At 42.1% G+C, this 12061-nt stretch overlaps 1 protein-coding gene across 2 annotated transcripts in view; it reads right to left on the bottom strand.

Moving 5' to 3' along the window:
• Positions 1-10692, bottom strand: part of ctbp2l (C-terminal binding protein 2, like) — a 94733-nt gene extending 84041 nt beyond the window's left edge. For both annotated transcript variants that reach the window (XM_080049342.1, XM_080049343.1), the window contains exon 1: positions 10396-10692. The gene's annotated coding sequence lies outside the window, so the exon portion shown is untranslated. The remainder of the gene's footprint in view (positions 1-10395) is intronic.
• Positions 10693-12061: the final 1369 nt, after the last annotated feature.

The raw sequence follows: 12061 nt of genomic DNA, 5'->3' as shown, positions 1-12061 counted from the left end.
AGAGAGCAAGAGAGTAGCTAATCAACTCCTTGCTCCTCAGTGGCATTGCATACACTGTCTGGTACTTGGTTCAGTGTGCACAAAGGGCACCCAGCATCAATAAGTCAACACGAGGCGGATACGGGGCAGGAGTGGATCAAGACTCCTCGGCCATGCAAAGACAGACACAGCTTTTTTGGCAGGTGCAAAATGAAAATTCATTTAGCAGATGATGAGCTGTTTAAAAAGGGATACCGAGTGTCTTGGTATCCATACAGAAAAAAGGTTCACGGGAAAAAAAGAAAAAAATCTCAGACCTGGCATGGACTGAGCTGCAAAAAAATGTGCATTTCTTAAGACACAACTCGGGAGTGCAAAAAAAAAAAGAAAAAAAGCTGTCCTTTCGCTGCACCTTGTATAAGATGTTGAGCCATTAGAGGTGGTAGGCGGGGGAGAGGGAGCTAGAGAGGTTAGAGGAGAGAGAGAGAGAAAAAGAGAGAGAGAAAAAAAGAGCCTGCATTTTCATTTTGAAGAAGTTTTCACTACCCCACTTTTAATCTGTGCCATCACAGCCGCACATCCTGTCACCGTGTGTCCACAAGGCCAGACTGCTTTGGGAATTTTTTTCTTTAAAGTTTGTTTTTAATTTTTACGTTTTTTTTTTCCCCACTCTCTTTTTCTCTCTCTTCCTCGTCGGCTTGCATCAGGCACAGGATCTGAGGCTTGAATATGGCTGCCAGCGAGGCAACAGCCATTTAATAACAATGCAATAGTTCCTCACAGCAGTAGTCCAGTCGTGTCGCTCATACACCCCGCCGTGTGCAGATGGTACATTGTCTGTGGTTTCCGAAAACATTCTCATTTTCACAATGTTTTCCCAGAACTACACAACACACTCACTGCTATTTCTGTCAGCAATTTTTAACTCTCTGCTTGATTGAAACAACTTACAGTCTTATATCTGCTATCATTTGCTGTTTGCTCATTTCGTAACAGGTCAGCTGAAGTGCCCCCCCCCCCCAGGAATTATTGTGTGTGTGTGTGTGTGTGTGTGTGTGTGTTTGGCGGTGAGTCTTTTGCATGTGCCTCACAGCCTCCCACAGTGGAGGACATCTGGAGGAGGCGTTACCGTGTGTGTACACAGACGGGGAAAAAAAAAAAAAAGAAGAAGGAAGACTTCAGTCCTGAAATATCATCCTTGAAGGACATAACTAGCTTTCATTAGCATAGAAAAGGCGGGTGAAATTTGGGAAATGTATTAATATCAACATGGCTAATGTTGTCATGTAAACCAATCACCTTGCCAAGTTAGCCAAAAAACTAATTATCTCTATCAGTGGCCGTTCCCCTCCCCCAAAAAAAATTTCGCCCCTGTGAGCAATTAGGGCACTTTTTGATGAAAATGGCCCCGGTAATTTCCGTGTTAGGAAAAAAGCTTCAGAACAAGCGTTTGACGAGGTAGATGTTCATTATGTGCCAGCAGGGAAGAGCCTCTTCTTAATAGAGTGCGGGCCATAAACATCCCTCATAATCACCAGCCACGGCCATTTGATCTCACCTCTGGGGGTGCTGTGCTGGACCATCTCCATTCATTTCTTCTCTGTTTCACTGTCTGTTTACCCAGTAATAGAGTCTGCCCAGAGAGTTGTTAAAGGGGTGAGGTGGGGGGGGGGGGGGGACAAACTAGTGGAAAAATGCCCCGATGCTGTGCTGCGGCAGTGATTAACGACTGAATTAAGAAAAGCAACTCCAGGTCACCTTCCTCAACATTGTGATGGATGATCTAATGCCAGAATCTGATGGCCTTGTTATAGGTGAGCCACAACCTGGCCCACAGGTGGAGCAATGCTACACATATATACACTGATTATCTATTTTCTCTATATGAAGATGCAATCAATAAACAACAACACTATGCTGTAATTAACAGACAAAAACAATGGGGTGACAAACCACAAACTTAGATGCTTCACGGCTTTGTATAATAAGCGTCTCACTGATGAGTGTGCATGCAACTGTGTCCAACCACTGTCTGTAAAAGCCTTAGTTAGCGTTGCCCTAGTTCGGGGCTGTGTGTGTGTGTGTGTGTGTGTGTGTGTGTGTGTGTGTGTGTGTGTGTGTGTGTGTGTGTGTGTGTGTGTGCCATCTCTCCTGTCACAGGCAGTTTTACAAGACTGGGAACGAGGGTTGCCATCTGTCCCACCTCTATGGGGCGCACAGAGGGACATTTTGCAGTTTTGGCATGCCTGACTGCCCCTAATGCTGCACAAATGTTTAGAGACATTACATAAGCAATGAGACCTTCACTAGGGTGGACAGGGGGAAATGGAGATGGATACGTGCAGAAGAGGAGAAGGAAGAGAAAAGGCAAGAGAGAGAGAGACAGGATTAGAAAAGAGTGAGAGAGCCGACCTGGTCCTTTCACTCTCCTGATAACCACATTTTCAAGCAGACAATGGCAGGGCAGGGCTACGTTGGTTGGTGTTGCTATCGGGTTCAGGTAGAGGATACAATACAAAACAAGAAGCCCAGTTTGTAGTTGTGGGATGGTGTTCCAATGCACACGTGGCCAGGAACAATGTTTTTTTTTGGCAGAACACCATACAGACAATGGCTTCTAAAAGTCCTTAACCTTTAGAAATCGCATCAAGGTAAAATGTTGCTCGTCATGCATTGATTGTTCTCAATTACATGAATGAGGAAGCCAAAGTGGGAAGTCCTTGAGAGGTGGATCAAACCTTACTTAAACTCTGCATCAGATTGAAGCTGCAATGTTAATGCATGGGGCATTGAGTGGACCACATTTAGAATGTATGCTTAAACACTACGTCATATTGCAATGGAAACCATGGAAATTATTTGTATGGGAAACTCAAAGGGGAACAAGATGAGATTTCACTGGGAAACTAAAGCAGGCATGGCCTACAAATAGATAAATGTTATTTTGGAATGCACTGTAAGCAGTGTGACTTTACTGTGTAAATATATCCATGTGTCACATGACATGATGCTATGAAACATTACATCCTCAAACATTACAAATACAGGGAAGTTAATCCTCATCTGTATTAAATAAAAAAATTATAATACGATTATAAATTCTTGCTTTTTGTAAGTCATTGAAAGCGCATAACTTTCTAACATATTGAAAACTAGGGCTGTGTCAAAAAATCGAAATATCGATATATCGCGATACTTAGTTTCCCGATATCAGTATCGATTTTTATATCAAAATATCGATATTTTTTTTTAATTAATTTTTTATGATTTTTTTTTTGCTTTTCAAGGCTTTATTGACAGTGCAGAGATACAGATATGATGTGGGGCAGAGAGGGAATGAAACAACCACGGGTCAGATTCAAACCCATGTCTGCTGTCAGGCCTGAGCCTCTAGGATACTGACTATTGAAGTTAGATCAGTTTTGTTTATAAAAATACTTAAGATTCACTGTGTCACAAAAGCACACTGATGTGTTTTCATTTTCATTGTGTCCTGTACAGTTAGTACAAGAATGAATTGGATTTGTTATTTTGATGTTATGGCAGCTGCAGCAGTGTTTGATAATTTGCCAAAACTAAAAAAAAGGAAGAAAAATAGTAAAGGAAGTTGTGAATGAAATAGTTTTGACTTCATTTGTCTGTACAATTATCACTATATTGTGCTGTTATGTTTGACAAGGCAACGTGTTTATGGTATGGAATATCGCAATATATCGTGATATATCAAGATACGCAATATATCGTGATATATCGTATCGTGACCAGTGTATCGTGATACGTATCGTATCGCGAAGTCCTTGACGATACCCAGCCCTATTGAAAACACTTTTAAAAAGACTGGCCTGTTGTTGATGATTTAAGCATATAGCCAATAGTTGTTGTGAATTCATCATGTAGCACCCGTAGTTATCTTTTGCTTTTCACCCTCCTATCTCAATCACTAACATTGTAGCGGGTCTTTGACTGACAAACTGATTGGGGAGGAAATGCTACCAGTAATATGTCCCCTCGATGAAACCTTTGCATTCCACAATCAGTGATTTTAAATCACTCCATAGTGTGTGTACACACACACACACACACACACACACACACACACACACACACACACACACACACACACACACACACACACACACACACACACACACACACACACACACACACACACACACACACACACACACACACACACACACACACACACACACACACACACACACACACACACACACACACACACACACACACACACACACACACACACACACACACACACACACACACACACACACACACACACACACACAGCGGTTTCCCTCTGCTTGTTCAAATGTATCTATGCCAGCTGTGCTATATGCAACGCATGCATACCTATGAAGGCATTTGTAAAGCCGGAAAGCGAGACAAGCCAACAGACTCATTAAGTGGGCCGATATGAAGATACCCAAGGATAAGCTGCAGATACTGTGCGATGCGATGTAAAGTTCTTAGGGCCAATCCAAGCAGCAGAAAGGGATCTTCCTTTGCCGTTGTCATGGTGGTCCTTCACCCTCCCTCATAGCCTGCCCTGCAATTAACGATGCACTGCGATTTTTTTTCTGGAACCACCCCCTTCCATCCTGTGTGTTGTGCTGTGCTTTTGTATGTATTTATGTATGTGGCTGTGTTTGTGCATTTATCAGAGGCAAGCCAATTCTCTCTACTGGGCTCCAGAAGGATGGCCAGCCACTGAATTTGTATTCAGTAATGAGACGTGGGGGTCTGGGGAATGATGGTTGAATTTGTAAGCATTCATCATCACCTTCTCCCATAATTCCATTTAGTCGTCCCTGTAAACACTTATAAATGCAGGCGGTAGTTACGGCAGCCCCCCCACCCCCCCATCCCATCCCCACCGTGCCCTCAGCTGTGATCAGGCCAGCACATCTCCAAAGGAAAAACCAAGGGCAGCAGGCAGCGTAGGAGGAGATATCGCAAATCACATTATGGGACATGAAATTAATCCACCCTCCCCAAACATTTGGCCTTCGCGCAGTTTAACCTTGAAAGTGCTTTTTACTCTCTTGCATGAGTACTTCATAATAACCCCCCCCCCCACCCCCTCCCAAAGCTTTCACTCCGCCATAAGAACAAGTCTGACATTACAACAATGCCTTCTTCTACCAAGGTAATTATTCAACAGGAAATCCTTCACCATCCATGGTTATGATGATACGTTGTAATTTCATTTCACTTACGTCTGTTTCATAATGTAATACACAATTGAGCAGGGGCACTCTTGTGTCCCAAAAGACCACTTCCTCCTTAAGATAATAAAAGCCCTTTTGTGCTCGCCTTTGAGAAACCCTTGGTGGATTATGCAAGCGTGGATTCGGGGGGAGCACATCAATTAATATGCATTAAATGAAAGAGTATTAAGTTGTAAGAAAATAATTAATATCTCTAATTGCGGTGCTGCGGCTTTGCCCGATGACATGATGGTATACCTCAATGCTAACAGGACTGTGTTTTCGACATCGCCAGAGGGTGGCTTAAGTACAAGAGTGACTTGACCTTTTTACTTGACTGCCAGACAATGTACTTGCACTTTATGACATATACACGGCCCACTCACTCTCCCCCTTATACAGATGTAGAGTGGAGCAAGATAAAAGCCCACAGAGTGACTGTTACATCCATTTCAATAAGTAAGAAAGAAAGAAAAAATCGTATCTGCTACTAGCCAACTTTACTTCCAGCAGCCTGAATAAAATACATGTGTTTGTGTGAGGGAATACTGTAGATCTCTTATGCGAGCACTATCGCTGGATCTTGTCTCTTTGTACGGCGAGGAGAATAGTGCCGGCACAGGGTTCCACTTTCCCCAGTTACCAAGAAAAAGACATTCACTGCACCAATTATCCTTTAGCCCTGTGTAGCTCTGGAAAACACAATCGCTGCCACTGTCGATGGAATTATAGCAATGTAAGGGATGACATGATGGGGAAACAATTTGATTGCCCATGTCTTCCCCCAACATGTGAACACAGACACACACACACACACACACTCACACACACACACACACACACACACACACACACACACACACACAGTGTATATATGCTCTTCAGTGTTTCCGAAAAAATTAAGATCATGCAGAATGCCTCAGGAGAAGACAGGAGCAAAGAAATTGGAATGACAAGAAAAAATTGTTTCTTTGAGGTATCGTTTCAACACTGCGTTTTCTAAAGGTTAGAGGAGTTCTGAAAGCCATGAGAGTATAGCTGAGTGATGGCACCTTTAGTTGCCATGTGTAGAGGAGATACCGAGTAGTTTGTAGTGCTGTTTTAAACGTATTCCCTTTGACTGTCAGTGATTCCATGGCAAGAATTTACTATCTTGTTCGGTTTACAGCTCAACCTTCATGTTTTTTTTCTTCACTTTATTTTTTATTTTTTCAAAAATCACCCCGGCTTTCAGCTAAATCAATCTTGCCTTTAGTTGGAAGATAATGAGCATGTTCGCCGGGGCTTCAAATGAACACCGTTGCTCGCGGGCTCCTCAGTCACATCGTGCAGACACTTTTGAGGAAGGCAGAGAAGGAGAAGAAGTCTTAAAGCCTTCAGAGACCAATTAAAAACACATATTCAAATTGACCCCATTGGCGTTCCTTTACAGCGCCCGCCGCCCGTCCCTGTATAGCTAGCTTCACTCATCCCAATTGTGTTTTAACTCTAACAAACAAACAATAGCGGGGAGAAAAAAAAGTGAATCTCTCTCTCATCTCTGCAGGATCAAAAGACTGTATCGAGAGGTAGCAACGAGCGAGCGCACACGGATATACTAATTTTCACACAACGCAACACGCACTCGCTCACTCTCATTCAAAAGGACATGAAGGCAGAATTTACCCGCTCCGTAGCACAGTATGCATACATTAAGATTGGATGATCCTTATTAAAGACCTTGGCGAATATTAGATCATTATCGTTGCTATATCGCTCGCTGCTGTGAGAAACACTCGCTACAAAAGGAAATAACTGCACAGGGGAGGTGTTTGCTTCCGCTGTTAACAATTATTCTGTTATCAAAATTGGATATTAACTTTGCGCTACTTGACTTAACTTGAGCACTTAAACCTGTTCGGAAGAAGACAAACTTCCATTGTAGGAGAAAGTTCAAAGGTGGAGTCAGTGATTCTGGAGAACGCTTGTTGTCAAAATCACTTTGTCAAAATTTAGTGAATATCTCCTCATGATCCCGCAAACCCGTTTACAGAGCCTAGGCTGGCTGTGTATTACACTAGATTTTTTTCCAGTCCACTGTACACACAGTATGTACAGTTAGTGGATCATGAGGAGATATTCACTGATTTTGACTTTAAGTGTTTTGACCACAAGCATTCTCAAAAAATTGCTCAAATCAACCAATTTAGCCCATGACACATTTGGTTCTATACACAGTGACTCTGTGACATGCTCCACCTCACTTTACTCAGCACTTCCACGGAAGCTGGCCCCTTAGAAATCCCTTCTAAAAAAGGTGGCCGGCTTTTTTAAAAAAAAATTTAAAACACAGAACTTAGCAGAGGCTGTTATTCCCCCTTTGAAGAAGAGCGAAAGTCCCCTAGATGATGGATGGTAATAAATATTGCACGGGGCTAACAGAGGTCCCCTCAGAGACGTTCAATTGCCTTGAGTGATAGTGCGCTGCTCGGCAACGCAGGAGCGGGATGGCAGAGGACAGGCTCTTTCTTCCTGGGGTCGACTTAACTTGAGTCTGTTCAATTTCCTCCTCTGGAAGAACCACAATCGCACTTCTAAAACGATAAGCCTGTTGTCTCACAATGCTGGGAAGGTAGTGGCTTAAAAAAAGGGGGGGTTTTCTTTCTGGGTAAAAACATATTTCTATCTCATTCTTAACTTATGGCAGTTTGGTTGGTTAAGAAAAAAAAAAGGGATGGATTGTCCCGAGGAGAAAATAACTCCCAGTGTCTGTGTGTGGACCAGTAATGATTGTGTGAATGTACCTGGCATCATGTGAGGAAAAAGGACACTGCTTGGTATTATTATGGCCACTTCCCCTACTATACTGCACAAGTTGTGGCCGGAGCGGTTTTTAAATGGAGCTTTTTTTTCTGACAAGGGAGCTCTGTGGTGCCGAGCCATGCCACCATCTTAACTGCTTCCTTGACAATGGCCGACAAACAGAGCAGATGTCCGAGCTGCACACATCTGTCTGTATAGTGGCCTTATATTCCTTCGGGCATGCCCTCCCCCCCCCCTTTCTCATCCAATACATGCACATGGGCACCAATAAGACAGACAAAGAGACGCTTTACCAAGGTCATCATCACCCTATTCAGCTCGCAGGCGTCAAAAACAAATTCCCCTGTTGTTAACTTTTGCTGTGTTGTTGTGACTAACTATTAGTATAGAGCAGTCCAACTTCATATTTTTCAGTCATTTAAAGGTGCACTATGTACTGTAACTTTGGGTGTGTCAGGGAAGTGAAGATGTTTTAAGGTATACTCTTTTAACTGAATGAACAAACTTTCCTTACGAGAAAATTGGATCCCTAGAACACTGTGTGAAGTTATAAAGCTACCTTAAAAGATACCGTTTCCATGTTGTTGTTTACAGAAGCAGGACCCAGTGGTTTGTCTACAAAAATATTCTAGTCTCATAGGTTTGGTTCTCTAGCTGCCTCAAAAAAAGTTTGTCTTGATTTATGAGAAATAATTATTTAATACTAAGAATTATATGTAGAGAAAAAAAGTGTTTCTAAATGAACTGCAGGCTCTGCAAAATGTAAACAAATCTCCCTCGTCTGAAACTGCATAGTGAGCCTTTAAAAGGTTCACTCTGATCGCACGAGATAATGTTTGAAGGCACCCAACTAGAGGATATATAAATCATCTTTGTTGACAAGAACAAATGGCTTGAGAATAACGTTTTTAAGGATGACAGATAAGACATGACTCTGGTTCTTTGTGAATGTCCTACTGTTGTCATATTTGTCAGCGTTATCACTGAATTAATTAGGCCCAATCATGTGTAGGAATACTTGAGTGTGTGTAATTAACAAGTTAACACAAGGCAATTAGCAGCTCATTTATACACTGCCTTCAACTAACAAGTGGCTGTAAAAAAAACATGGGATGAGCACTTGACTAATATTTAGGTTACACAGTCAAGCAGCAGTGCTAGAGAGAGCCTCATCGCAAATATCAGCTTGGTGATTATAAAGATAGGCTAAATTTGCCAGAGTATAACAAGGTGTCCTAGTGTGGGAGCTAGAAGTAGCAGACCACTTTTCTCAGCCAGTCACTTACATTCATTTGACCAACAACAACAAGTTGCCGGAAGAAAAAATAAGAAAAAAGGTTGACCATTTTTGCCAAACAACCACTTCTTCCATCTCCGCACTTTTAGTTTTTTTGCCCACCTGAAGATATGCAACTCTCCACACTTTGTCTTTAGGCTGTAGCCTACACCACAAAATCCTTTCAGGTGAGATTGCCTTGGGGCGAAACGTGTCATCAAGTGCAGCCGTTAGATCCACTGCTTTTATCATGTGTGGATCCCTGTGATTAAAGAAAAAAAAAGGAATAAAAAAAGCTTTCCCTCTGTGATGTATGATGAATGGCAGCTTCTTTAAAGCTCCGCAAGAGAAGTCTTAAAATTGGGCTAAACCAATAAATGGGAAAATATAAAAGGGTCAGTGACACTAGGATGTAGCTTGGACAGCAGATGACTTGTGTTTATTAAAAAAAAAAAAAAAAAAAAAAAGACTAAGCAGCAGCAATCAGATGAAGATTACAAAAGATTACGTTTTACAAGGTTTTGCATACAAAAAAAACTCATTCGAGTTCAGTGTGAGGTATTAGCTTCGCTAGAAAGCACAAGAAACAGTTGCACACACATCTCCTCAACCATTCAACACACACCCACTCGGATAATGCACTTCCTATTTTCCTTGGACCGACACACACAAACACACACACACACAAACACACACACACACACGCGCACGTAGCCTACTCATATCACTCCGTTAAATCGTTGCAAGACCCCAACGTATTTTTAACGAACAGGCTACCATAGTGTTGTAAAAAGGTGAGGGACACTGAAGGCAGCGTCGGAGAGGAAAACGCGGGCTATTTTCGTGTCCACATTTTGACAGTTAACCACCGTAGTGTGTTTAAGTGGTCAGAAATAACGTCCTCTACCCCGTCTGTTGGCTACTACACACAATTCCCCCTTCCCATTTTCATGGCGCAGTAAAGGTGGACCCACATGGTCAGATAACTGTATGCAGACCTGAAAGCCCCGTCCGTCCGTCCGTCAGTCTGCCACACACAGCTCAATAACTCCCACTTCGAGAAAAACATGTAAATGTTAACACAAGCGTTTGAAATGCAGCTCTTACCTGGACCTGGAATGATGTCTAATGGCAAGTTGGTGAAGCCGACTTTTTTTTTCTTTTCTAAGCACACGTCGGCAGCGGAGACAGCATCATCCGCTTCGGGGGGTAGAAATGTTTTTCATGTGAAGAATTTGGAGTTATTCAGATTCCACCTTATTAATCCTCCTCGCGCGCGCTACAAGAAAAAAGCGGCTTCTTGGACAACCTTACAGGGAACAGGCTAGATACAGTAGCCTACGGTGTGTCTGTGTGTGATACACGTCCTTCTTTATTAGAAGAAAAAAAAATCGGCCGAGTGTAAACGCCGAGTAGGTAGGTGTCTCTCCAACTGTTTCACTGCTTTATTTTTCATCTCTCTCTCTCTCTCTCTCTCTCTCTCTCTCTCTCTCTCTCTCTCTCTCTGTTTGGCTGTAGTCACACTGTCAGAACTCTCCTGTTTTTTTATCAAGGCGGGGTCTTGGGTCGTTTTAAACCAATGACATAAACCAAGAAGAAGAAGAAGCCCCCTCCTCCTGCTCTTTCACTCACTCACACACACACACACACACACACACACACCTTCTGCTCACATGGTTAGCAAAGATGATGGTCAAATGGTCATCTTGGGGTTTTTCCCGTGGGAATGACTAGCAATAATTCGAAGGTTTATTTAAGAGAAATTCACTTTATTTCACACAACAGAAAATGTTTTCCCTTACCCTTATGCCACACAAATAGTTTTGGTTTCTTCTTTTGGTAAAATAGAAGTGAATGGATTTGCTTTCTTTATTTTCTTATTATTATAGAGCATTCAACCATTGGATATTATAAATATAGCCTAGGCTGTAGGCTACATGTCACGGCTAGATATGCAGACCACCATGACAACCAAAATGTACTCACTCAGTTCAGTCTCCCAGCTCTCATCAGTGTCGGATAGGCATTGCAGACACGTCGGACAGCTATTAAAACACTCTGATTAACCCACTTTGCAGTATGCCTAGCACCAAACAATAAACAGACACATTTAGCAACTATATGCTGAACATAAGAAAAAAAACTAAACAATTGCTGCTAGCTTTAGCAGCAAAAACATTTCCTTCACCTCTTGCACTGGCATGGCACTAAATCTCAAAAAAACTCTTAAAAAATGGCACAGCTGTTAGCACAAGTAGGGATTTGGCTTTCGTAGTCTTATATTGTCGCCCCATGAAATTATGTATGTATTAGAGGTGGTCAGCTATGCAGTGAATGTATAATTCATGGTATTCCTTATAATCAGATGTTATATGGGCCTTTCATTTATATAATTCATTATGTTCCTATAATTAATGGTACTCCTTTGAATTGATCACAGTGGGATGCTGCTGAATGAAAGCTCATTAATAACACAGTCAAGTGAGTAAACGGTCACTTTAACCCCATGTAGCTTTAAGTAGAGACGTGTGCTTTTATTTTACTGTTTGGTAAGGGAGCAAATTCATAAATCTCATATTATATTGATTATGTTGGGAGTTTCTTTCATTTCTTTACATGGATCACAGTGCAATGAGTGTTGTGGCTTTTGCAAGGGCAGACAATGTAGTTGTAGTCATACCAAAAAATAGTTTGACTGTGTTGTACAAACCCGGACTCACCCGTGCACGATTGATTTGACAAGACGACATATAGCGAAGGCACATGACCCGCC

The sequence above is a fragment of the Ammodytes marinus genome (genome assembly GCF_949987685.1).
Source record: "Ammodytes marinus genome assembly, chromosome: 20".
Lineage (NCBI taxonomy): Eukaryota > Metazoa > Chordata > Actinopteri > Uranoscopiformes > Ammodytidae > Ammodytes > Ammodytes marinus.
Note: the sequence above shows the minus strand (reverse complement) of the source record. Positions and strands in the feature narration are given on the sequence as shown.